General features: G+C 37.3%; 1 long non-coding RNA gene across 2 annotated transcripts in view; it reads left to right on the top strand.

The window, feature by feature from the left end:
- LOC137851487 (uncharacterized) overlaps window positions 1-27,823 on the top strand; it is a 279,957-nt gene that overhangs the window by 227,552 nt on the left and 24,582 nt on the right. Inside the window, exons 8-9 of one of the 2 annotated variants that reach the window (XR_011093241.1) lie at window positions 4,662-4,783; window positions 6,996-10,714. This is a non-coding gene — a long non-coding RNA (uncharacterized lncRNA). Of the gene's footprint in view, window positions 1-4,661; window positions 4,784-6,995; window positions 10,715-27,823 lie in introns of those variants that run through there. The other variant, XR_011093239.1, reaches the window with a different exon arrangement.

Raw genomic sequence — 27,823 nt, 5'->3', positions numbered from 1 at the left:
AAAGATGCTCCAGCCCTCTTATACTCCTCTAATATGTCCATGTCCTTCTTGCATTGGGGGTGTGCAAGAAAGTGAAAGCCCCCAATGTATGTCATAAGGCAGCTTCCTCAGATATAGACCTTTCTTCCCTGCTTTGCTGTTCTTGAAACATATGTTCCAACAAACATATCACTTAGGAAACTGAGACACAGTGACCCTACAGAAACTACCATTTCCATTCTTTCGGGCAACTGTTTTGTACTGGAGAAATAATTGCTGTGACAATTAAAAGTGCTGTGGCAATACGGAACTTTAAACAGAAAACCAGCATGCAGTCAATACAGCTTTCTTGCAAAAAGTATTTATTCAGAGCCTAATTGGGAGTATAAACCTGCTCTTCCTTTCACGTGTGATGTTAAAGTATAAGCTACTTATGTGCAAGTTGGGAAACTGATGAGCTGTATCTGCCTCTCCAACTCACTGCGAGCTAACAGCATAGTCTGTGGGACCTTGGGCTGCTTTGCTCCAGTGGATAGTGTAGGTACAGGAGGACCCTGCCTGGCTGCCACCTGCCTGCAAAGCAGCAGTAGTAAAAGAAGCCACTTCCTGTGGTTTCTGCTCCTAAGTCATTCTCGCAGGGCATCTAAGGCAAGAAAACTTTGCCGATTTGAAGTCATTCATGTAAACATTTCAAATCACTTGTCTGCTTTGGAGTCAGCAATTTCACTTGCATGACAGTCTAGTTCAGTGAACAAATGAAATGGTTTATTTATAAGCTTGCTTCTCACCAGGGAGCCAATTTCTGGTTAAAATTAGCTAATTGTCCCTTTGATGGATTTCTACTTGAAGTAAATAGAGGTCATTAAGTTTCTCTGTTAGGCTGCATTCAGAAAATAGTTATCTGTCAAGAGGTTGACCTTACTGAGAAATCCCAGGTAAAGTCAACTATTTGGAACAGCTACTTAGCTTTACACATTGGTGAAGTGCCTAGGGAGGAAAGGGATGCCATTACGTTGGCAGTATCCTCATACTGCCTTTTAAGACTGAATATACAGCTTAGAATAACATGAGATATACTTGTAAACAAAACACTTTTGGGGGTACAGAATGATTTTAATTTCCCTTCTTGGAAACACCAGTACTCTGTTGATGAAACATTTCTCATTAGACCTCCCAAATGACCACTGACTTCTCTTGAAAAGAAGCAGCAGTGCTAATAAAACATTAGGCATTCTCCCAAAGTCAAACAGTTGGCTCAATCTGTAATTCCCAAGCTCTGCCAAACCCATTAATATGATTTCCCTGTCTACTAGGATATTGTACACCTGCATTTCAGGCTTCAGAAGTACAAGAAACCTTCTGAAATGCAACTTAACTAAACACCATACATCAGAATAATCTAATCTGCTGTTGTCTATGCTTTTACACTGTGGCACATCCTCAGCACTAGGATATATTATGGAAGGGAGAACTCACTATTGTACAGTTTAAGCAGCAGCACCTCATACTGTGGGGAAGTGCTGTAAGGAAGGGATTTGGCCCAGTGTTATTCAACGTGTTTATGTTCATGTATGTACATAAATTTATGTTTTTTTTTTTTTTTTTTTTTTTTTTTGTGTGTGTGTGTGTGTTTGTTTAAGTATGTTTATGTTCATGTTTCTGTTTATGTATGTATCACATTTATTAAGTCTGAAGGTACTGCTAAATGGTGCTGCAAGCACCAGGGAGGATAGGGGAGTAACAGAGAAGGACCTCGAGTTGTCAGATATGTGGGCTGGGAACACATAGCTGAAATCCATCCTGGACATGAGGAAAGTCAAACAGGAAAAAAAAAAATAAATCAAAAAAACCCTTCAGCCCCTGTACTTAGCAGAAGGGAAATGGTACAGAGCTAGAGATTGAGCTGTGGTGACAGCTGGTTACATAAAAACTTGCAAATCTGATACAGAATTCAGATTGTATATCTGAACATACAGATACAGATACAGAATGGTAAAATATGGAATCCCAGCACAGACAGTGTGCTGAACTAACTAAAACTGAATTAACATATCCATAGCTCTGTGTTGTTGGTGTCACAGGCTAAGAAATGATTCCTGCACCTCAAATATGACACTAATTAAACATTTATGAGAATGATATGAAGCCAAACTAGTGGTCCATATACTCTAGACTATTATCATCAGAAGGTGCTAGATAGATGAGGGTAAAGTGTATGAAATCCTAGACCAAATGTGATCATCATATCCTTGATGGGATAATGGCATGGCATGTTCCAAAATTCCAGGGTCAGACTTGAACTAGGCTTGTATCTCTTTATGTATTTCTTTACCTTGTATCTCTCAGGGACTGGGAAGATATGAATTGGTCCTGGGAAGACTGTCAAGTTGGAGAACTGATGTAGGTTTCTGTAATCCTGTTACAACTGGAGTCAATCTCTTTGTGTGACTCTGCACCAGGACACAGAGTATGGAGTTCTACCATACCCTAAATCACCTACCCACAGGGAAAATTCCCTTCATAGCCTTACTAGTTAGAGGTTGTGCTGTATCCTGAAGTGAGGAGGCTTAGATCCACTCCAAAATTCTTTAGACAAATGTTAGCCCTGTGGTAATTACTGTTAAACTCCCACTGAGTTCAGTGGGAGCAGGATATCTTTCAATGGTTATATATTATATGACAAGGACTGTGGAGAAATTAAAAATCTGAGTAGGCAGCCTAGTCAGTTTCTTCCTCTTATAAATTTCCTACCTCCCTTTTGCTACTCCAGTAACAACTTTATCTCCCCAAAGGTAATCTCTGGAAGGTATCAGCTATCCATGAAGAATTATACACTATTTAATAAGGAAAGAAGCCATGGGAATCTTTCACAGAATTTCCTCAATATTTTTTAAAGCTCAGTGCAAAAGTAGGTTTGTGAAGAATAAAAGGAAGACATAGGAAATTAAAGTTTAGTGTTTGATAGCCATTGTTTTAAAAGACACAAACAAAATTGGCAAAGTTACCTCCTCCATTAAACAGAACAAAAATGCTGAGTAGCCATTTGTGGTTCTTTCTTCCCATCCTTTGATTTAAATACTGCTTTGAAATACAAAAAGCCAAATGTACTTTTCCTTACACTGTGGAGAAAGGCACAGTGAAATGCATTAGATAAGCAATTTCCCCTGAACTCTGTTTTTTGTCCAAAGAGTATTTTAGGACTGTATTTTATCCAAATACATCATTTTCTACTACAGAACCCACTGTACCTACAGGAGACTATGAAGCTGCAAACTCCATTCAGATACCTTGGTAAGCTCCACTGCTGAAGAAATTTATCTTTCTGGAAGGACAGCAGTCCTGGGGCAGCCTTCTGATGCTGGCACTGATTGTAAAATTAATTTTACGTGCATTTTACAGCCAAATTGAACTAACATATCCAAAAGCCCTCCTCTCCTTTTTTTTTTTTTTTAATAAAAAAAATTTAATAAATTTAATAAAAAAAAAAAAAAAAAGCTTAACTGTGCCAGAAAATTGTCAGGTAAAAAGATGTTAAAATTGACCAGAGCTTTTAATGGTAATAATCTACTGCTCCAAAGTTTTCTGTACAGTCTTTCTGTGCTTTCTGATGTGCTTATATGTCACATATTGAGACTGTATGAAAAAAACACTGTTTATGGAGTGAATCTTGTATATGGATTTTATACAGCACATTTGAGCAATAAGTATTATTTGATTTGCATTAGACAGTGACTACTTGTGGCAACATTCTGTCTTTTAAATTGGCCAGGAGTGATTTCTTCCCTTACCGGAGGATGAACTGACTTCAAATCTAATTGACTGGAGCTTAGATTGAGCTACTCTGATCAGCTACTAGAACCAATGCAAATTGAAAGGCATCAGCTGAGTCTCATCTTAATTTAGTTTCTCGCTGGATATTGGAATTGATTAAAAATTGTTATAAGAATTATTTTTTTTTTTAATCCTTGTTTCAATTCCAGACATTTTGTCTATAGCAATACAATGTTGAAAATCACTAAATGCAAAAACAAAATTAGGAAAAATGTTTAATATAGACTATTCCTATGAAGCAGCAGAAATGAGATTTATGAAGTATTTCTAGGATTTAGTATTGTTTATGATATTTAAAATTTTTCCTATGTGAGACATTCCAACTAAAATATCTTGATTTTCTCACCCATAATATTCATATAGTTTTGGCTCCTTTCCTTATAGATGTAGAAATGTACTTTTCTGAATATTTTAATATGCTGCAGGCTATTAATTAATTGCCCACAGATTGAAGTCTTAGATTCTATTTTCTGATTTTTTACTTTATTATTATTATTATTATTATTTAAAATGTAGACCAATTCAATTATCTCTAACAGTAATGAGACTGTACAGAGAATGAGACTGTACTGAAATATATTCTGATGAAGAGTTAGACCTCAATTAAATTTGAGGGAAGGCGGACTCACAGCTTGGTAATTTTTGTGCTCTCTGTAGCTCCGGAGTGCAAATTGATGATGAGCTGTAGAGTCCTGTGGAAAATGGTATTCTCATTGAAATTTCTTCACCTTTCCTACGAATATTTAAAAACTCATTGGATATTTTAAAATTAATCAAATGTCCATTCAGGTGGCTCTCCCCTTGGCATATAAGCTTTTTGAAATCTTTTTCCTTTTCACCACCTTTCCTAGGCATTGAATAAGTGACCACAGTCACCTTCAGCAAGTTTTTGGACTCAACCCCATGGCAGAACATCCAGAAGTGGTCTTTGGTGGGTCCAGCTAGCCATTTGGATGCATGTCTTTTTCAACAGGTAGGTCAAATTGCTATACTTGACTATTATTATGGTATATAACATGACACACATTATGCTTGTTGGCACTTTTTATTACAAAGGATTAAATTCTAATGTTTTTGCTTTAAACAATTTTCCAGTGAAAATAATGTTGTACAATTGGCTTTGATCACTGTATATATAACTAGCAGTTAGAGCAGTTTGTGAATGTTAACAACAACCATAGTGAACTGAACAAGAAATAAATGAGTTATTATGAGAAATTAGCAGAATCTAGCTTTACGGAAACAAGATGAACACTTGCAGCAGAAGAGAAACAGAAGACTAATTGCATAAGAATGCTGGCAGGTAGCAAACACAATAAGTATCCATGAAATGTGGGTCCACTTAGTAGCTCAGAAGAGTTTATTTTCCTAAGTATTTTACTGCTATTATGTCTGTAATTCCATAAACAACAACAACAAAAATTAGCCAGCTGTTTTATAGAAGCAGCAACAACAACAAAACATCAACTAGGAATTAGGTATTTCTGATTTTCTCCTTATGGGAGTGTGAGAGTCCAGCAGCTGCTACAACTGGCAGTAAAGTCACCGTTTCAAAGAACTCATTGAGCAGTAACTGTTAAAAAATCCAGGTTGCCACTAAATCACAGTTCTGCTTTTGGTTCCCACAGTGTTGCAAGGCCCTAAGCTATTCACAGCTGCCATGCATCTCCCCAGAGGTGTCTGCATTTCAGTGGTACGCAAAAGAATACCAAAATTACATCAACAGGCAGATTAATATACTCTCTAATTCTGTATGACAAGCAATAAATAAATGCAAACTATCATTTCATTCAATAGGTGACACAATTCCTTTTTAGACAATAGAAGCTTGTGTCCCAGCATATTACTAGGAAATAGTGAAAGGCTTTGAATACTTGGATACCTCTGTTGCTTCACTGCACTGTGTGTGGTCACTTTGAACTATTTTGATGCATTTGTGTAATGCTACAGACTCAGCATGGTAACTTTATGTTGATTTCCAGAGGAACAAATAGTTACGTGATACACAATGCAATCCTGAATGATGTTAAATCTCATTGAAAACACACAAATATTGAACTTGAATGCAGGATAGAATTCTAAGAGGTTTATTATTACTGGGAAGGGATATTATATGCAGAAGAAATATAGTGGATTCGAAGACAAATAACCAATAAGGTGAGAAGTGACTTTTATAAAGAATGCTCAGCAGAGGATGCTTTTTACTTATATTCTCAAAGCACGAAAAATAGTCAGTAAGTAGAAAGCTAGATGAATACAGTTCTTTACATATGAAATAGTGATACTGCAATGTTTGTGTTAAATCAGGGACTCACTGATACAAAAGGGAAAGAGTTCCTAAAGGCAGAGGTAAGATGCCAAATGTAGCTGAAGAGAAAATGAAAACCAAGTGATTGTACAATTCACTAACATTAAAACAGTTCCCTTATCTCTGCCCTTTAAATATCTCCATAATTACAAATAATCAGTGTACTTAATGCTTTCCATGACTGTCCTAAAACTGAGTAAGACCTCACCTACACAGTGAGATTTCACAGAGCTACACACAGCCTATGAAAGGAATGTCACAGCAACCCCAGTATCATCTCTCCTATTTTTCTATACAGGTTTTATTACCTTTGTAGATGATTAGAGTTCCAGTCTCCTGGATAGATTTCCATGTAGAGATAGTGCTCATCCTCACAATTTAATTCTTCCAGAAACATAAAACAAAACTTACAATAGCAACAAGTCCACAATTATTTGAAATACAAAACAAAACAAAAACAAAACAAACAAGCAAAACCAATATGCTCACTAGCTTCTTTTAAGTCAGAGGAGAGATTTAGACTCTAAACTACTTCTACCTCTTAGTGGAAGTGATTTATTTGAGCTGCTACCATCAAGAACATGTTCTTTGAGCTGTGAGCTGGATGTTGAAATTTGCTTATATAATCTGTTTGTTATTTTAAGTCTTTTTTTTTTTTTTTTTTTTTTTTTTTTTTAAATCTGTATGTTTGAAGTGAATATCTGTAGGGACCTATCGACCTATCTCCCCTTGAGCTGCACTTAGCAACTTGAACTTAATGAAACATCTTTTCTCACTTTTGTTTTGTCACTTTCAGTAGCCAACAAACAATAGTAGTTTAATGTTGATCACACACAGCCAAGCCTGTGACACATTTACAGAAATGTTCTTTTTCCAGGCTTGTTTCTTCCTTTGCAACACAGATGAAGAAGAGCTGTCTGCAAAGTTAATCCAAGCTGACAAGCTTCCTTCATATTTTATGTGTCCCTTAAACTCAAGCTGGGACAGAACAGACACTTTCTGCTTACAGTGCTAATGCAAGAATGTCTTCCCCGTGGTCACTAAGTGAGCGTAACTGTCTCTGGCAAAGGATGGAATGACAGCAAAAAGAAAAGGCTCATTTTGTCCACAAGCTTTCTCAGATACCAGACATTCAAGAAAAAGGTGCAGAAGGTTTTGAAGTCCTGGACACAGATGTCTCTGAGTAACTAAAATCTACCATGTCTACTCACATTTTGGTGATCATATTTATACTGTGGTCATTTCAGCCCAGGCTTCCAAGTATGAAAAAGGCATGTTCTGTTTTTCTTAAATTGTTTGGGTAGGTTCTGAAAGTGACTTTTGAGGCTGTAGCTATGGCTGGCTACTTTCATGGTTATAGTAGAATGCTTGATAAGATAGGAAAAATAATGAAGGGGAGATATGAAGAATAGAAGGGATAACTGGTGACTTTGCAACTGCAGAAATGTAATTAACCAAATATGCTCAATCCTTTAAAACCAATGATTGGCAACTTGTAAGGTTCTGGTTAACCTTGGCTTTTAAGTAGAGTTCTGTACTGTCTTTGTAATCAGTAATTCAAAATGTTCATACAACCATGACACTTTTTTGTTTGTTTGTTTTGTTCGTTTTTCCCACTGTATTTGACTGTCCATGTCTGTTTTAACCACATAGTGTAAAACATATAAGAAAATATTCCTTTGTACCATTATTTCTTATTCTTATCACCAGACCATGTTAAGACAGTTTGAATCAATTCACAATTCCACATGCTGTGGTTATAAGTAATTTGAAAGAAGAGCAGGTGGAAGGAAGAAAATCACACACAAGATAAATATGTGAGATTTCTATCTGGAAAGTCTTAAATAACAATTTCCTATGAGAAAAAGTATTCTAATTTGGAAGTTTTGACAAAGTGTAGCTGTGAGCAATTCAGTTTCTTCTTATTCACTTTCCATAGTCCCTTCTTTGTCCAGGCATGTGACTTGTGTACATATTCGTAATCTATATGCACACTTCCACAAACACACATACAATTTTAAGTCTTTATGGAAATAATAGAGATTCAAAAAAGTCTGTCAGGGAGCTGGGGGTACACCAGGAGCTGGAGGGGACACAGCCAGGACAGCTGGTCCAGCATGACCAAAGGGACATACCACACCATGGGGCACCGTGAGATTATTAATTAATTAATTAATACTATTACTTTATAATAATTAATAGTGGGTTGTGAGCAACTGCATTGTATGTCATTTATTTTATTTGTGATTTTATCATAATTATTAACGTTATTTTCCCTGTTAGAATATCTTTATCTTTCGACTCAAGAGTTTAACTTTTTGTTTTTGTTTTTGTTTTTGTTTTTGTTTTTTTTCTTTCCCTGATTTTTCCCCATCCTACTGGGGGTGGGGTGAGATGAGTGAGTGAATGGTTGTGTGGTGTTTAGCTGCCTGCCGGGTTAAACCACAATGACCTGTGAGGGCTGTAATCTCTTTCAAACATATGAAGGAGCAGCGGAGAGCAGACTGTGAGGTCTTCTGCTTGCTTGGAGTCTGGAGAGTAGTCTGCTGGCTGGGGAGTGTTCAGCTCTTTTCAGACAAAGCCGAAACTTCCCTGTACTGAAGCCATCCACACTTTCACCTTAGCAGTAGGTGGAGCCCCTAAATCTGAATCAGAAAAGGGTCAGGTCAGTTTAAAAATACTTCCAGTATTTTTTCCCCTTTACCACAGTTCTCTGAACAGTCTAAACAATGCTTCTTATCCTCAGCTACACAAATTTAATACAAGATATGTATTTTCCAAGTCTTAATATGCAAATTAAGACTTGCAGATTTCCCAGATTATTTAATTTCCTCAGACATGCATATGCTGAGCCATTCAAGTTACCTTTTGAAGATGACAAATATTTCCTACTGCCTTCTCTCAAGAGAAGTGATGTTCATGTCTTGCTCTTCCTTGCTGCATGGAGAAGTGACCAAGCCCATACTCAGGCAATGGCTGAGCACAAGGGCTGGTAGAACCTACTTCTCCTTCTCAACTTGGGGTAGAGAATGAGGAACCTAGTAAGCTTAACAGATTTGTCCTGACTTTCCAAAGACATTGCTGCAGCATGAACTGCTGCAATTTCCAGGATTCATTGCAAGAAAACTGAGACCTTCTACAAGTTTCATGACAGGCTTAGAGCAAAGTATGGTGACTCTCTGAACATCTCAGTGTCAGGAGGGAAATAATTTTTCCAGATTCAAAAGCTTGAGTGCATTGTTCTTCATCTAAGGTTTCTGTTTTTTGAGCTGCTTGGAAGATCCAATTCTGTGCAGCAGAGGGCAGTAGCTGACACACATACACACACACACACAACTGGCACATGCAACTCACATTTAAACATGCATACGTACCCCTTCGCAATATTTTTAAAACATTCTCCCTATCTACGATATATATGGAGAATAGAAAGTATTTTCCATTCTCCCTGTTAAAAATGGGCCATCAAGTTTTGGATCTCTGCAGATAAATTAATCACTCCATCTGAACAACTGAGCTTAAAAAAAAAAAAAAAAAAAGTTCTTTATATTGAACAGAGTATCAGGGCCTCTTTGCCTCTGATTAAGCAACTTACATCTCCAGTTACAACTCTCAGACATGCTCAATACTGCATTTATGGGGTTACAGCAGCAAGGATATACCTTTAAAAAGAGAGTTGAGTGTTTTCTATTTCCGTCTTGATGGACTTTTAAACAACCAGCTGTAATGAGACCAAGAGACCGAAAAGCTGACCGTGACACTGAATTAGCTAGTCAGTTCATTTGTCTTCATCTTTGGTGGCTTTTTCTCAGTCTGCCTTTCTGAAGCCAACCCAATAACCACAACAACATACTACATTGAAGAAGGAGCCATTACTTTAGGTATGAGTCAGATTTCTCTTTGTACAGGAAACTATAAATACACACAGCTTCTTTCTATGAAAAACATTTTACAACAAAGACAGAGGTGAAGGAAAAAGTATGAAGAAAGGGCAATTTCACTGGTTTTGATGTTTAGGAATTTTTTGTGTGAGTTTTTTTCACTAGTGTGTGATTAAAGAATATTCTGGTGTAAATCAACCAAGGGTGATCATGTTCTTTGATTAAAATGATTGGTTGTTTGAGACACACCTAAGAAAAATGGTTCTGGGGCTTTCAGGAAAAGTCAGGCTTAGCTGTTGAATTTCTTCAGGGTCATTGATGGTTGCATTTGGACACTGCTCTGGCAGATAACAGAGGTTGCAAGCAGCTGGAAGTGAACAAGTGTATCTAACTTTTTTCTTTATCCACGAATGATTTGGATCCAGTGTTTCAACCCATATCTTCCTGATATATAACTTTTTGTTTGGGGCATTTACAGTTGCTATGGTGGGTTCTGGCATCACTACAAAACTAGTTCTCTATTTTGCCCAAACTAATGAAAGAAATCTCTGACAACTAATGGAGAACAATCTGCTCATAGAGACATGCTTTCTAAACCTCTAGTGGTTAGTAACTGGCTTGTAGGTTTTCTTCAGATTGTTTCAGCAGCAACATTGTTATCCAGCTCACTGTTTTCTCTCTATCTTATGGAAACATTAGTCTCGATGATACTCCTTGCAAGTAAGATTTTTCAGCATAATTTCATTTAACAAAATTAATTAGTTTTTAAATTATGTGATTTTAAGGAGTATTTGCAACATAATTCCTTACAGAAGATAGGGGAACTGAAAAATGTCCTTTAATTTATATTATACAAGATATTCTTATTAAAGTTTATTTGTTTATTTATTTATTTATTTTTAATATGATCTTCCAAATGCTGGAATGTGTGTATAAAAAGACTCTTAATGTTCTTTCTTTCCAATTTGCATAGCTGCAGAGAAAAGCTTTAAAATATCATACAAGTGCATTCCTCAGTCTTACAAAAGAGAAGACACAAAATAGATCAATATTACTATCATAAGACATAATTTATTTATCTACCTATTTATTTATTTATTTTTAGGCATGTCTCACAATTTTAAGGACCCTGATTTGTAATTTATGAAAGCTCAGAGTTAACAAGATTATTTCTGCAGTTGGGCCCTTTAGAGTTTAAGACTCTGGCAAGTAAAGCTAGATGGGAAAGAGCTGGGTTACTGCTGGCCCTGAATCAAATCATTTTCATGGACACCCAGGCAAGATAACAATAAATGGTGCTTTCAATGCAGTCAGGAAGTGACAAGCAGCAACAAAAACTGAATCCAAGTTTTCTGTGGGAAATTCTCACTGCCTTCTGATGTGCGATTTCCTCCACTTTGCAATGAAAGTAATAAATGGCTAAACATTTGTGTTAGCGATCAAGAGCATGGCTCAGACTGGGCCTACCTGGAACTAAGGTCAGAGGATGTCCTACCTGAACCTGTGACCTTTCTTAACCATGCCTATGACAGGTCAATTTACCCCTGTCTTTATGGCCTGACACTAACAAAAGAGGAGAGCTCATGCCATGCTGATCTCTGTTGCAAGGGGAAAAAGGGACCTGAGAGCTGGGTTAAGCACACAAACCGCTCTGACCTATGTTTTTGGTCACATTCTTGGCTGTAATTTAGGCTGAGAGAACCTTCCCTCTGTTTGGGAAGAGCTCTGCTCAGGGTATCTACTGAACAGAGCAAAGTGTATCACATTTAGTCCTGCTCAAGCCTGGCTCTATCAGACACGAGAAAGAGCTTGCCTTTTGGCAACACCATTGAGCAATCCTGGACCACCAGGACATACTGACAGCTTGCACCAAAAAAAAAAAAACAAACACTGAAGCGCAGGGTTCAGGTTTCCACTTTGAAAGACAGGAAATATGGGATTAAGGGACAAGCCTAGTTTTGATCTACATTGATAATGTGTTCAGACTGTTAATCCTCAGATTAGCGCACCTCATCTCATCAAGTACCACAAAAATGTTTAAGGGGTTGGAACACCTCTGTCATAAGGAAAGGCCAAGAGATCTGGGACTTCAGCCTAGAGGAGTCTCAGAGAGGATTTTATCAATGTATATAACTACCTGAATGGAGAGTGCAGAGGATGGAGTCAGACTCCTTTCAGTGGCACCCAGTGCCAGGAGAAGAGGCAATGGGCAAAAACTGGAATGCAAGAGGTTCTGTCTGAACATCAGGAAGCACGTCTTTACTGTGCATGGTGATGGAGCATGGGCGCAGGTTGCCCACAAGGAGTCTCCCTCTTTGAAGATCTTCAAAACTCATCTGGACATGGTCCTAGGCAACCTGCTATAGGTGGCCCCACTTGAGCAGGGAAGTTGGACAGATTGTCTTCCAGAGGTTCCTTCCAACCTCAGACATTCTGTGATTCTGTGATTGTGATCTCTTCTCCTCACACCTTTATGTGAGGAGATCTTTGTAGGAGACTAGAGTTTTTTCAGATTGCCAGGTCTATGCAAACCTGACAGAGTTAGTTGGCCAAAAAAAGAGGCAATTAAGTTATCCAGAACCTTCTGTGTTTCCTGTCTGTATCCATCATTATCTTTTGAAGTTTTTCCTCCTGAAACATCCAAACACCTTTTTGAAAAAGTCATCTCATACATCAACACTTTACTTTTTAAACTATACACCTGTTTTTTTTTTATTTATTTTTATTTTTATTTTTATTTTTATTTTTTTGTGTGTGTATATGTTTTTGTTTGTTTTTGTCTATCTCAAATTCAAAGAACTCATTCAGATTTTGTTAGTACTTGACTTTAACACGTTGATAATACATTGATTGACAAAGGTACAGAACTTGGAGTGATTTTGATTGAACCTGGTATAACAGAGATCAGAGTTTAGCTTTATATGTAAGAGCAGTAAGTCAAGGCCATAAAGACATTTTAGTTACAAACAAAATTGTATCCTTGGAATAACCTGTCCAACGAGTAAAACTTCTTTTATTTCTTGAGTTCATATATATGTACTGTTTGCCATTTATGAGACAAAACAGAGTTGTTTTACTCTGTGATGTGGAGGATTCAGCTTGAGACATCTTAGAACTGTGATCTGTAGACTGAACATCAACCCCCTGAAAAGCAATGCTCCTTGTATTTGAGTATGAACATTCAGAAATGGAGATGGGCAAAATGCTTGTTTTCTAGTCAGACTCTTCAAGTTGATATTTAACATTTGTGATTGTCATGAGTTCTACTGAATCCCTGGATTTCCTATTGGAGAAATGGAAATCCTAACTATTGTTTGAAAGCAATTATTTATTTGACAAGCTCAGTTGCCACTCATGCCATGGTTCCCCATTGTGAATATCACAAACAGCAGTTCTCATCTTGCTTGGAGCAGGTTTATGATTGTTGAACTCAGTGAAGGAAAAAGTGCAGAATTTATACTGATTTTATGGTTTTATGCCCATTGCAGGGAACACACGATGCCTCTTCCAACAAAACATTAAATTTTGTGCAGAGAGAACATTTTGAATAGACCTGAACCAGCAGAATGAGTTTGTAGCACCTTTATTATGCAGCTACAGCATTTTTGATTTTGCAGTAGTGAAAAGAAATTATGCTATGGAAAGCCAAGAAAGCAAATCCTCAGGCAGTAGCATCCTTTTATGCATGTTTGATAATGGTTTTGTCTCACATTCACCCTTTGAGGTACTTAGCACTTGAGAAATATTTCAAATAACAGGGAACTTTTCATATCATAATTCTACGAAATCATAAGTATAAACCATAACTGGTATTACACAGAGCAGTCACTACTGTAGACTCCACTGCCAGTAAGCTCTGTCTGTACTTCAAAAGGACAACCTATGTGGAAGACAAAAGGCAAGAAATAATACGTGAAAATATTGACACTATGTTCCCTACCAAAAGAAACAAGTTTCTAGGGTCTTATTTTGGAATGGTAGCAGAATCAGGAATAGAAATAACATCTCTTGGAAATACTTTCCAACTCTTGAGCATCCTATATAAACCTTGATAACTTAAGTACCCTTGAGGATAACAGGTCATGAAAGCAGGTAATTCCCTTCAAATTTTCCTCCACCATCAAAGTTCTTAAAAGTAGGTGAGGAATTATTTCTCAGATTTAATCTCATCTCTCTGTATTGCACCTATTCCTCCTGTTTTAATTTGTTACTCTTGATACTAATAAACAAACAAATAAATCTGTAACTTTTTTACTGTAATACTTGGCAAATTTAGAGACTTTCATTCATGTGGATTGCCACTCCAACTTGGATCGGGGGAATTTTTGGATTGGATATAAGGAAGAATTTCATGGAGTGTGTGGTCAAGCATTGGAACAGGCTATCCAGGGAAGTGTTAGAGTTGCCATGCCTGGAGGTAAATAAGACACATAGAAACATGACATTTAGGGACATGGCTTAGTGGTGGACTTGGTAGTGTTGGGCTTGCTGATCTTGAAGGTATTTTCCAACTTAAGTGATGCTATGATTCTATGATTCCCTCTCCTTCAGAAAAGTTGAACAGTATGCTTAGGTCCATTGTAGAAACATGAGACATTTTCCCATCCTGCTCTGTCCCACACACTGGCCCCATACACCATCTGCACACTGTTGGTTAGCCCAAGCCAAAACTACAAGGAAAAGTGATCACCTTCAATGGTATCAATGATTATTAGCCAATACTAACAATCTGGTGTCCTAAGCCTGTTTAATGCAGAGGCAGAAGACTGCCTGGCTATCAGATTTCCCCAGAAATGTATATGTTCTATTTACTGAGATCTGATTTTTGTGTGAGTTAAATAGGAAGTACAGGTGCATATCTGAGAGATGTTTATAGCTCACATTAAGACAATTAATAACACACATCTGAATGAGAACAACAACAACAACAAAACAACATCAACAACAAAAAAACCATGGGTTATAATGCAAACAAATAAGAAATACTCCACATATCACATTAAAGAGCAAAATGCCTCAAATCATACCTGGCATAGCACATCACATCAAGGGTAGAACTAAAGTATTGATAGCATCAAAATGAGAAAAATAAGTAGTAAGTTAAATCATAGCCCAAAGGTTTTAGTTTTGTGGCTTGACAGTCTCTTCTCTTTCGACTTATTATTTTGGGTTCCAATGTCCAAGCATTAAGTTAATACTGCCGTCATCATTCAATAGCTACATGGGATGAATTAGAAATAGAAAGGAATGCCTATCCTCTGCAAAGTCTGTGAAACCAGTTTAGAGTTCACTAACAAAACAAAACAGAAATCTAGGTTAGTCTAATAAAGAAAATTCAGCTGAGACTATCTTTGAATGGTCACATAAAAAAGTTCAGAGACAAAACAAAACAAAACAAAAAAACAGAAGAAGTTTCATAGGATGTTACAATTTTTCTTGTTACAAAAACACCACCAGAACTGTCATTACAAAATCATAGCTGTGATCTGCTTTATATACTCTCCTACCCATAAGAGTAGCCATCAACAGCCACTTCAAATGATGTACAATAACACTGCAGTGAGCAAGTAGAGATCAGTGGCTTTGTACGAGCAGCAAGAAATGAAATGAAGCCAGCCAATGGCCTGTGCTTATCTCCACTTTCTTCCATCACCTGATCTAGTGGTACCTGTTGTTGTCCATGCATCATCCAATGCATCATCATTGGAACACGATCTTTGAGAACGACCTTTTTCAATTCTATAAGTTACCTGAAACTTCTGTGTTCATCTCACCTTCAGTTTGATTGTGGAAACAGTGAGTGAAAAAGGAAGAATGCAAATATCTATGTTGGTCAGTTTATACAGTGTGAAGTATTCATGTCTGTACTCTCTGGACAATCTAACATAAATGTCTGTAGAAATGCATTTTTTCTCACCTCCAGGGATCCTTTGAAAATAGAATATTAATTGTGTAGGAGAGCTTTGGATGAGCTCCTCTCACCAGTGTGAAGTAATTAGACAATCATACGTTGCAAGGTTCATAAATCAGTCAGAGGTGTGATCCATTCAAGAAAATCAGAAAATATTAGGCTGAGAACCCAAACACGACAGCCTCTAAGCACTCTTTTCATAACCCTTGGAGCATTCATTTTTTGCTAAACAAAAAGAATGAAAGCCAAACAAAAGTGATGTTACCACATTTTTGGTAAAACCCAATACCAGTAGCAACAGGGTCTTTTTCCTCACAGTTGCTGACTGAACTGTCCAGTAACCAGCAGTGGAAAAGAAGTATTGAAATATAATGAAATGATTGATTGATAATACACTGTTATTATTAGAAACAGAGAAAGAGAGACCAAAACAGTGTGTCATTTGAAGGTCTTGGGTTCAAAGAGTCTCAGAAGTTTGATAAATGCAAAGCCATATCCCAAATAGTATACGTCCAAGACTGTAATTTTGACCAAAGTGATCAGGCAAGAATCATAGAATCATGGAGCAAGCTTGTGAACAGCTAATTACAATGTCAGTTTTACAGATGGAGAAGCATATTTCCATAGTCTAAGGGAACTACCAAAATTCACAGAATGCCTGACCCACAACCTCACAAATTTGTCCTCAAGATTTTTTGAAATTCTTGATGACTATAGTCAGCTCATTTTTTTCCCGTCACCTTCCATGGGAGATTTGAAATATAACTGGAATTCCTAAAGCTCTTGCTGATCAGTCTCAATTTATTGTAATCATAAGCACAAAAGTTTAAAGATTTTATTCTTATTTCTCCATCACATTAAGTTAACCACATAAAATCTTAAGTGAGTACTTCATTGTGAAAGATGAAGCTAGTACTCCTACTTGATAATACAAACCATGTGAATCTCCATCTCTGTTTACAAGATTGCTGAAGAATGTATTTCTCAAGAAAAAGAGGGTTTTTCAAGGAAAACTAAGTACAGATTCTTATTCCATTTCATTTGGTACAGGCATATTGTAAACATTTTGCAGTAGTTTGTATACATTTTGCACAGGTATATATGAGTCAGAGTAGAAAGGAAGGAAGGAAGGAAGGAAGGAAGGAAGGAAGGAAGGAAGGAAGGAAGGAAGGAAGGAAGGAAGGAAGGAAGGAAGGAAGGAAGGAAGGAAGGAAGGAAGGAAGGAAGGAAAATTATGTCTTTATCTATTGATGAAATAGCATTTGACTTCCGGCAAACACTCATTAAGTGATGGCTATTCTAATTCAATATCAGCAGTGATAAAACTCAGCTGAATAATGTTAACCTGTTAAAAAGTTTAGATATTATTTAATAATGAGCATTATATCAGTAGTTTAAGGTAACAGAAATTCAACCAACCATAAGTCAAAACAATAACTTTCTATCAAAATAGCTTGCCTGGATAGACAAGCTAAAGGACTGTTTACCAAAGCAGATAAAATAAAATACGCTGAAATTTTTTTATTATTATTTATAAATTTATAAATATTTTATTTTTATAAATATATTTATAAAGTATATTCGTATATTTTATATTTTCCTTATTTCATGCTCTTTTAGTTACTTTAAGAAACATATAGGAGCTTTTGTTGCAAGGAAGTGTTCCTCTCTCTTCCAGCTGATCATATGCAAGACCAGTTCATTTCAGTTCTCTCTCATCTGGTCTACAAAACAGGCATTATAATGACAGCTCACAGGGTCAGTTATGATGTTTATTTAGCATCTACAAAAATATGTAATACAGAGGTGAAACCTATTGATTGTGTGAAAGGGACATATTCATGATTATTTACATTCCCAGCACTTCAGTATGTCCAAGCAGTAACATGGGATAGCACTCAAAGGAAACAAGACAGGTGTAATGAAAGGAATCAGTTGTGTCCCCACAGAACACAATTGTGACCTGAAAATGTTCTGACATTCAGTAATGCATTAGGTAGCACAGAGTTGTCAGGGCATTTATCAAAAGCACATTTTCTCTGAGCATACTGAGAAACTTCACTCTGATATATCATATCCAGTGAATTTTGATCTTAACTTGGAAAGATCAAGATCATCCAGCTATCAGGAACTTTAGTTCACTGATAAGTGACTAAAACGCTTTGGGGGAAGGACTTGTTATGTACTCGTAATAAGCTTAAATAGTTTATGTTCCTGAAAACACACAAATATTTTGTTTCTAAATTTAAGAAACAATTATTTTCACTTGCATAGATATGCAATTATAGTATATAAAGATACATAAATATGCAATAGACATATACAGGTATATAAATATAATAGCCTTTAAATGATAAAATAAAATATAAATTATGGATTGAAATGTTGACATTATTCCTATACCATTCTAATATCTGTATTTTTTAAAATGACAAGAATACATCAGTCATTTAGTCTTATGTAAAATATTAATTTTCTAGTGTCAATTAAACTAGTTTTCTTTTCCTGGATGAAAAGTACATAACCCAGGTAACTATTTTTTTTTCTTTTTAAATGTGCAGTCAACAATACTCATCACCTTAAATTGTTTCAGTAGGTAAAATTCTGTAGTACTCCACTGAGACAGCATTTTTTGGTCTCAGAGCTCATGTAACATCTGGCAAATAAATTTGTTCTATATTAATAGCAAGTTGTAATCTAGTTCTTCAAGTCCTAAGCATGTTTCTTATGGATAAGTTCTCAATACTTAAGCTTTTTTTTTCAGATATTTCCATCTTAAAATAATCCATGACAATCTTCCACTTTTTTATTTTTTTTTAGAATAATTAAATATTCATATGCTCTGCAACTGTTATATTGCATATTCCAGATTTCCAGATGCAATATAACAGATAGCAGATATAGCAGATGCCAGCACTACTATATAGTGCTAGGAATGGGAATGTACGGATGGACAGACTGGATCAGACAAGAAATCTTCCTATCCTTCCTGTTCCTTCCTATCCTCTAATGATGATCACTAGCAGATAAGAAGGACTATGAAAATAAGTTTCTAGTGGAAAAGAAAGCAAACCTATAGTGATTTACCAGCAGTTATTCTATTGACAGTCTGAATTTGATATTGCTTCCAGAAAGTGTATCAGATTTGAAACATATTACTTAGATGGAAAATTAAGGGTTAATGATATGTATTAATATAATATAATATATGTATTTCTAATAGAAGGAGATAGGGAACTTTAGAAATACTAGTGGCAGGTAACTGCCTTTGATTAAAGCATCTTGAACCTCTGAAAATCCTCCCCCAGCCCACAAGTCATATTGTCAGTAAACAAGTCTTGACTTTCAGCAGTGATGAGCTTTCATATTTGATGACTAACACCTTTGGAAACCACAGTAACTTTTTCTGTCAAAGATAGCTGGCATTTACATCACATTAAAAATTCATATCTATTAAAGAATGCTTATCAGTACGTCTAAGGATGCAAACTAAAAGGAAGATCTGCATGCTCTGGGTTGGACATAAATGGAAGTTAAGTAAGAATAGGTCTGAAATTAAGAGCCTGAAAAGTGCTGCTTAGATGGTGGGTCTAAACTCTGAGGAAGTCTCCTATTTTAGCTGTATGTTTCTCCAGATGGCTAAAGTTCTGCTGCCGCATGTACCCAGCAGGATGTTGCCAAGACAAAGATGGGTTTCAGCCAACTACACCATGGTCAGTCAAATGCCTTGGTGGTATGCCACTTCCTATTTGGATTTCAACGGTGCTTAAGTAGCAGTTAGGTACCTGGGCTGCTTCTGTACATATGCTAAAGTATAAATTAATGTGGTTTAGGAAGCAATGAGTTAGAGATGAAAGTGTCAAATTTCCTAAGTTACTAGTCGCTGAAATTACATATAAAGCACAAGGGAGTCTGTATGTCAACACAGGATAAGGATACTATAAAGGTTCCCTCCTGAGAACTTTTATTATGTATAATTTCGTAAAGGAAAAGTAGAAATAGTGAGTCATTTGCATTTTTTCCAGATAAGCATGAAATGCATCCAACAAATAATAGCATCGCCAGGTGCTACATCCTATGTTATGTCAGTCAAGTCACAGTCAGCTACTTGTGGGTGGAGGAAGTTAGTCCAAACACTCCACATGAGAGTTTGGAGTGATACATAAAAGCTTGAGTTTCTCTGTATTAAAAATAAGTCTACGATGCAGCATGATTCACCTCTTAGGTGTATCGCCAGATCACTTCCCCTAGTTCAGCACGATTATCACAGCCAGCATCTGTCAAGCTCATTTCCGAGTGGTCTGAATGCCAAATGTATGACTTTTTACAAATGCAGTTAAAAGAAAAGCATTCTCTCTCTCGCTCTCTTTCTCTCTGTTCCACGCCCCCCCCCCCCGCCCCTTCTCTCTCATTCTGCAAGGCTCCAAGATATAAATTTGCATTTGGCACCCAGAAATGTCCTGCATCCAAGAAAAATGGTTAAGAGTACTTAATATGCAAGCTCTCCTTCTCATTCCCAGTTTTTGTCTAATAAATGTATGAAATAGACAGACGGATTCCTGACAAAGGATTTCAGATATGTCAGCAAAACTTTGTGCTGAGAAAAAAAAAAAAAAAAAAAGAAAAAAAAAAGACATGACAACTTTTTTGGTCTTGCAGTTCTTCTATTCAGACCTTGTGATCCCTAGATAGCCCAGCTGATTCCACCAAATGCCAAGTATAGCTGTCAGTGTTCAAAACTATTTCCAGCGGACACAACGCCAGACATTAAAACTCAGACTGAATATTTATCATGTTACACACTGTTGGATGAAAGCCCACATCTGTTCCTCATGCTGACTAGACAAAAATGGGGCAGAGTGAAGAAAATAAAAATCACCAATACTGATCTCCCACACGTAAAACAAAAACCCAGAAAACTTCTGACCTTTAACTAGAGCATTTCTAGTTCTTCCATTAGAGCAAAAGTTCACAAGCAGCTCACCGAATGGTGGTTGTTTCTAAGAAGTGAGCAACTTCTCGGAAGGGAAGAGGTTGATATAATTTGGAGGCCAGAGATCAAAAGACATATTCAAGGAAAGTGTTTTGTAATCACCGTAGCTCCTCATGCTTAGCTCAAATTCTACTATACACAGAGAAAATACAGGGGGATGCACAATTCTGATCCTGATCTTTTGCCTAGGAGAGACACTTATCCACTGATGATCACAGATCACAGAACACTGTCAGGGATGCTTGTCTCTTTTCCCTGACAATAAGAGGCTGTACATCCATCTCAAAATGCATCATCAAGAGGAAGAAAATGCATCATTTCTCACCTGCAGTAAGGGAAAATAGAACCTAGGAAATTATGCTTTTGTTCAATATTACATAAAAGGCCACAGACAGAACTTCGTTTGCAATCCTGTTTACCTATTCTAAGGAAATGCTACTTTCAGCCTGAAGGGTGCTTTATGATTACTTGTTCTCATATGATACCTAGGATGGGTTCTCCATGCAGACTTCACTTTGATCTTGATTTGTGACCCTTTTTACACATCTCCAGTGTTATGTTTTGTGTTTTAAGACAACTATCTGTTTGGGAAGGAGATCATGTCTTCCTCGGTGCTGGCTACTACATAGGTCATATGTTGAAATGTCATAGTAGGAAAAATGGATATACCAAAGCTCAAGCTGCTGATATGCTTATTCGTATGTGTACACAAGACCATATGGGCTTACGTTTTATGAACAGAATTGAAGGCTATAGTGGAAACAAACAAACAGATCAAATAAATTTAAAAAAAAAATGTGCAAGTATATATTTTGACTTTTTTTTTTTTATCCCAAAACACATTTTTTTCCTGAAAACATTTTTTCTACTCAAACATCTATCACTGACAATTTTAGTTAACTGTTACTTTTGAAAGCAATAAAAGTCACTGCAAGATTAAAATATTGTCTTTTAAAAAGGACATTGTGAAACAAACAAAGAAAATAGATTTTTATTTTTTTTTAATCTTGCAAATACAGAGATTTAGAGAAATAAAATAAAATAAAATAATTCTGAGGCCTTCAGAAGATTACAAGATAATTTTGTACTCAAAATGCGTCTAAGTTCAGAGGGAAATATCTTCAAGGCACTGTCACTTAACCCTGTAAGTTTTCACTACCTTGGTTTACTCAGGTAACACACACATTTCCTTCTTTGCTCTATAGAAGGAGTTCCTCCACTCTGTGAAACCATTATTCACCTGCCTTCACTGGACACTGAAGTACTCCTCCCCAGTGAAAGTAGTGAAAGTAGGAGGTATCCACAGTGAAAGTAGTGAAAGTAGGAGGTAATAGATCTGGTCATTATGGGCACATGCAGTGAAAATGGGCAGCACTTGAACTGATAGCAAGTCATGTAAGAATGGATATTTTTCTGTCAGTTTAAACAGCTGATCCTTAATTCCTTTATATCTATCTATCTATCTATATATATATATTTTTTTGAGATGAGGAAAAAATACACTTATTTTCTAAGCAGGAAAAACAAGGCAAAGGTTTTCTGTGTTCAGGGCTTCTTATTTCAGTGGGAAACAGAAAATAAAATATCACAAAATGCTGGGCATAACCATGTTGTGCAAAATCTCACAGGAAACTTGTGGTGAAACCACCCTTGAACTAAGGTCTTGCAAGTCGCTATCTAGTAACCATCCTATCTGAAGAAGTGAATGTAAACCATATTATTGGTTGGTATAGGCAGCCAAAAGATGAAAAATTAATTAACCATATGCTTGAAAAACACCTCAAGCACTAAGAATTACATTATTCTGGTTACATTTCTGAGGATTTCTTTCCTTCTCAGCCAATGACTAAACTGAATAACAACCAAAGTGGCCTCTTTCTTCCTAACCTTACAGGTTACACAGATGAAAAAAGTTCAGTTCAGGAAATTTAGAACTTTTGGCCTTTACTGTAATTTTGTTTTGTTACTGAAAGACTGCATGGACCAAGCAGTACCAAGGCTTTCTAGAGGCAGATGACAAAATGGTGACTATTCACTGTGTGGTCTAGACCAGTCACAGTTCCCATTCCTTCAATTTAGAACCATTATAGGCAACTTACGCAGTCAGTGCTTTCCTTCATAGGTGAGCAAGAAAGAAGTGAGAATAATTCCACAAATAAATTTTATATGTGACATATTAAGATTTTTAAAAGCACATTGTTAACTTGAAGAATCATGTTTAGATGGAAAGCATGGACAAATCTGTATGAAGAATGTTATTAAAGGGTAACCAATATTCATTACTTGTTTTCAAAAAAGAAGGTGAAGCATAGCAAATGCATAGCAAATTTGCTTTTCTGAAAGTTAATCTGAGATCAGTGCATATTTATATACATATTTCTATGGAAAAGACCACCCTTGTGTTAGGACTGACAGTAGTCCATGACTAGAGCAGGAGCTGTCAAAGTAGAACTGCAGAACAGTTGAGGAAAAGGAACAGGTACCAGTAGAGACAGCAAGTTATGAGTTGCTTGCATTTACATTTTGATGCAGGAAAAGGGGAATACTCAACTGACTGTAGGAATTTCTGATTTGGTAGAATGAGAAGAAGGAACTTTTACTCATGACTTCTTTAAATTACAAAGACCAGTTTTATATAGAGTGCTCCCAAAAGCCTACTGAATCCAATGGAGAAGATCCAGTTGATTTTCACAGAATCATAGAACAGGCTGGGTTGGAAGGTATATAGTTCACCTAGATCACCTAGTTCCAACCCCACCTGCCACGGGCAGGGGTGCTATCCACTAGGTCAGGTTGCCCAGGGTTTGGTCCAACCTGGTCTTCAGCACCTCCAGGGATGGGTGTGTTGGGTCTGTCTGGGATGGAGTCACCTTTCCCTGCAGCAGCCCACGCAGTGCTGTGCTCTGCACTTGTAGCTGGAACAGCATTGATATCACTCCAGTGTCTATTGCTGCATAGTGCTGGCAGAGCATCAGGACTCCTTCCAAGCCCCCAAGAGCCAGCAGGCTGGGGGTGGGCAAGTGATGTGGAGGGGACATCGCCAGGGCAGCTGACCTAAACCAACCAAAGGGATATTCCATAATACCTGATGTCACACTCAGCAATAAAAAGGGGGGCTCTCGAGGGAGAGGGGGCTGTTCCTCCTGAACAACTGCTATGTGTTTTGAGGCCCTGCTTCCCAGGATGTGGCCAAACATTGCTTGTTGATGGGAAGTAGAGAATAATTTTTTTTTCCTTCTCTCTGTGTTTCCGTGTGGCCTTATTGTTTCTTTTGTTTCTTTTTTCTCCCCATTCCCTTTCCCTTTAATTAAACAGTTCTCATCTCAAACCTCAAGCTCTTTGTGTTGTATTTTCTCCCCCTTCCTCTTTGAGGAGAGGGGGAGTGAGAGAGTGGTTGTGTTGGAGCTTGGCTGCCCACCCGATTAAAACCACCACAATGGGGCATCCACAACTTCTCTGGGCAACCAGTGCCTCACCACTCTCTGCATGAAGAATTTCTTCCTAACATCTAATTTAAATCTTCCCTCTTTAGTTTTAAACCAATTCCTCTTGTCCTGTCATGATCTCATTGAGCAATAGTTGCTCTCCATCATTTTTCATGTCCCTTCTAAACACTGAAATGCTGCAATTAGGTCCCCTCAGAGCCTTCCTCCATATAAGAAAGGTGCTCCAGCCCTCTGATCATCTTAATGTCTCTCCTCTGAACCTGTTCTAACAGATCCACATTCTTCCTGTGCTGGGGACCCCAGACCTGGACACAGTACTACAAATGGGGCCTCACAAGAGCAGAGCAGAGGAGAGCCTTCAACCTTCTAGAGTCTCTTTTGATGCAGCCCAGGATGCAGTCGGCCTTCTGGGCTGCAAGCATGCACTGCTGGCTCATGTCAAGCTTTCCATTTACCAGAACTCCCAAGTCTTTCTCTGCAGGGCTACTCTCCATGAGTTATTTTCCCAGTATGTACTCACTGCCTTTACCCAGGTGCAGCACCTTGCACTCGGACTTGTTGAACCTCATTTTGTTGATCATGTGTGTGCAACAGTGTTAAAACTGAATTTGCTTAAAACTAATGTTTTCCATTGAGACAGGTAAGAGATCCTCTGGGAAAATCTGAATGGAAAATACAAGTCAAAGACACAACACTGTTGACTAGAGATGATCAGAAAACAAATCATAACTGTTGTCCCTGTGTTGTCACTCTCTGGAAATTTTCAGTGAAAACTCAAAAAATAAAATAATGACACCATGCAGAGATACAGAGAATAGTCAGGCTCCTGCCTGCAGAAAGGGAGGAGGTAGCAGCATAAGCAGGAAGTAGTTTCAAAGAAAATGAAACACTAGTATTTTCTCAGGAGAACTCACATTTTTAGCAAAGAAGTAAGAACTGATATATTCTGACTGAGAAAGCTATTGTTTCTTGTGAGAGCTGGAGTCTTTCCCTTTATACGTTAACCATTTTGGCTGATGGCCTTTCCTTTAATGAACCATGCTCTTCTTGTTAAGGAGTGGAAAGGATGCAATGGAGACAGTGTTTGTGACTCAGTATGCAAGAAGGTCCATCATGGGACACATAACATGCCTGAGAAGCACATATAAAAGAACAAGGAGGTGATGAAACATGAAAAGCATCAGCCAGCCAACCAACCCAAAAGAAATGTTTCAGTCTTTTTTCTGACTGAAATATTTTTGTGTCATCGGCCTTATTATTTATAATTTAGGAAGCCCAGCATTTCCAACAAAAATACAATTTAAGGGGATTAAAAAATAATAATAATAAACCTGTTTTAGCATTTTTTTCCAGTGCAAGAATGTCAAGCCAGCCTACTCCTGACATTGTTTTTCCTTTCACTTTGGCAGAAGAAGATCAGTATTCTTCCCTAGTTAGGGTTTCCAGTGTTCACTTCTGCCTTTTAAAGTGGTGTAAACTGCCAGCTGGATTGCAAGGCTTCATAATAGTGTCTCCAAGGACTGTGAACATTCTGCAGAAAATGCAGTTTAAGGAACATAAAATGTTCCTTTTCCCAGCTGAGTAAGAGCACTGATCTTCCCAGTCCATTGCTGAGAAGGGCTAAGAAACTTGATAGCAGAGGTAGAGGAGGAGGGATGACATCAGTGGCTTGGATCTAGTTATTCATGACTATTTGTGAAGGAAGATTAAAATCAGTGGGTGGATAATATCTCTGTGTTTGCACCTTGCTAAAAAAGAAGCCTTTTTTTTTTCGCCCTTTGCGTCACTTGCAGTGTCACAATTGCAAGTATAACCACATGAAAAGAAAGAAAACTTCAGACTTTGAAGGTCTACACTCTGCTTTCCCCACCATCACATAGGAAAGAATGTGGGCCGTTTGGCCAAGTGAAGCAGTCACACAAGCAATGTTCTGCTCTGATGTATTGTGTGTTGGAGAAGACAGTGGAACTGTGCTTCTCGTACGTCATGGCTGAATCAGACACACTACCCTGCTGGAAGGACATCATGGTCCCCACCTCCCCTCTGCACGTACTTCCTAACACCGTCTCTCAGGTAAATGCATGACCTAGACTGTCAAGTAAGAGAGATAGTATTACTATCCCATCATTTCTGCTGGTTTACAGCCAGCTAAAACATAGTCTAGTTGTTTCCTTTCAGATATCCAAGGTGGTCTTAAATATCATTTCATGGAAGTGTTCTATACGTAGTCCAGCAAGGAGGGATATAGTTAACACACATTTTCAATCAACTCTCAGAAATGCTGACCTAAAGGAAGAGTGATGTGTAGAAGCCAATAGAGTGGTGCCTGGCTTTTCCAGAGATGGTAGCAGTAGAGATGCTGAAGCACTGACAAACAAATCCCTCATTAAGGGCAGCAATGCGCAGCATCAAGTTTAATGTCAGATGTGAGCACTGAGAGAAGAGAGATCTTAGAGATCCACTAGTTTATATAGACCATGAGCTCCAAAGGAAGCTGAACGACATCTTGATTCAAAAAAGATTAGTAACCTAGGTTCTCTTAACTAAATGTTTCATAGGTAAAGAAAAAAAACACCTCACTGCATATAGCTAGTCCCAAATTACCAAAACTTCCTGTCAATCTTCTGATTGTTTTCTGCTAGCTATATATCAGCTTGTTGGATCTCAGAGTGAGCCAGACCATAAAGTTTGTAGAAGAATGATTGCCTCCCATGTTCTAATACACTGGTAAGCATCATGGAAACAAAATTCTTACCATAAGATAAATCCGGGTGTACTAAAATTCTCAGTTTAAGAAGAATGCACTCTTTTCAGGTCATTTATCTGGGCTCATTAACAGGGAAATATTAAGCAGCTTTTCTCTTTGGAGCAGTCTTATTCCTCAGAATATCATACTGAAGGTTTTCCTTTCTTCTCCTAATCCTCTTTTATTTTATTTTATTTTATTTTATTTTATTTTATTTTATTCACTTTCTACAAGAAGTCATGGTCTTTCTAAGGAAATTTGGGTACTTGGAACATTGTCTCCAGTTTAAAGATTTGGAGTAGCCATGGAATGTTTAATTTTATGTGAGTTTTACTAGTGACTTACATGAATACTAAATTCAAATGAACTTTCAATACACATCTAAATAGCTAGATGCTTATCTGACCCGCATCTAACCTACCAACCTTTTGTGGCTGACACCATCACTTAGTATCATATGTGCATCTGAATACACATTGTAGATAGATGTATATAAACTGCTAGGGCGTCTTTTTTTTTTTTTTCCCTTTTTACTTTTCATGAAGTTTCTTTCCCTGCATCATCATCAATTTATGGGGCTGCCTGCCTTACATGGATGACAGGTTAAGGAGTATAATCTGTCTGGTTGTATGCCAGGAAACTAAAATCTAATTTTAGTAAACAAGTGTTGATGCAAAAGGTCACCAAACTCTGTCAGCCCTTACGTGGGAATTGGGAATGAAGCTTTG

The sequence above is a fragment of the Anas acuta genome, chromosome 2, assembly GCF_963932015.1.
Source record: "Anas acuta chromosome 2, bAnaAcu1.1, whole genome shotgun sequence".
NCBI classification, from domain to species: Eukaryota; Metazoa; Chordata; class Aves; order Anseriformes; family Anatidae; genus Anas; species Anas acuta.
The sequence above is the reverse complement of the archived record's forward strand: the minus strand, read 5'-3'. Positions and strand labels throughout refer to the sequence as shown.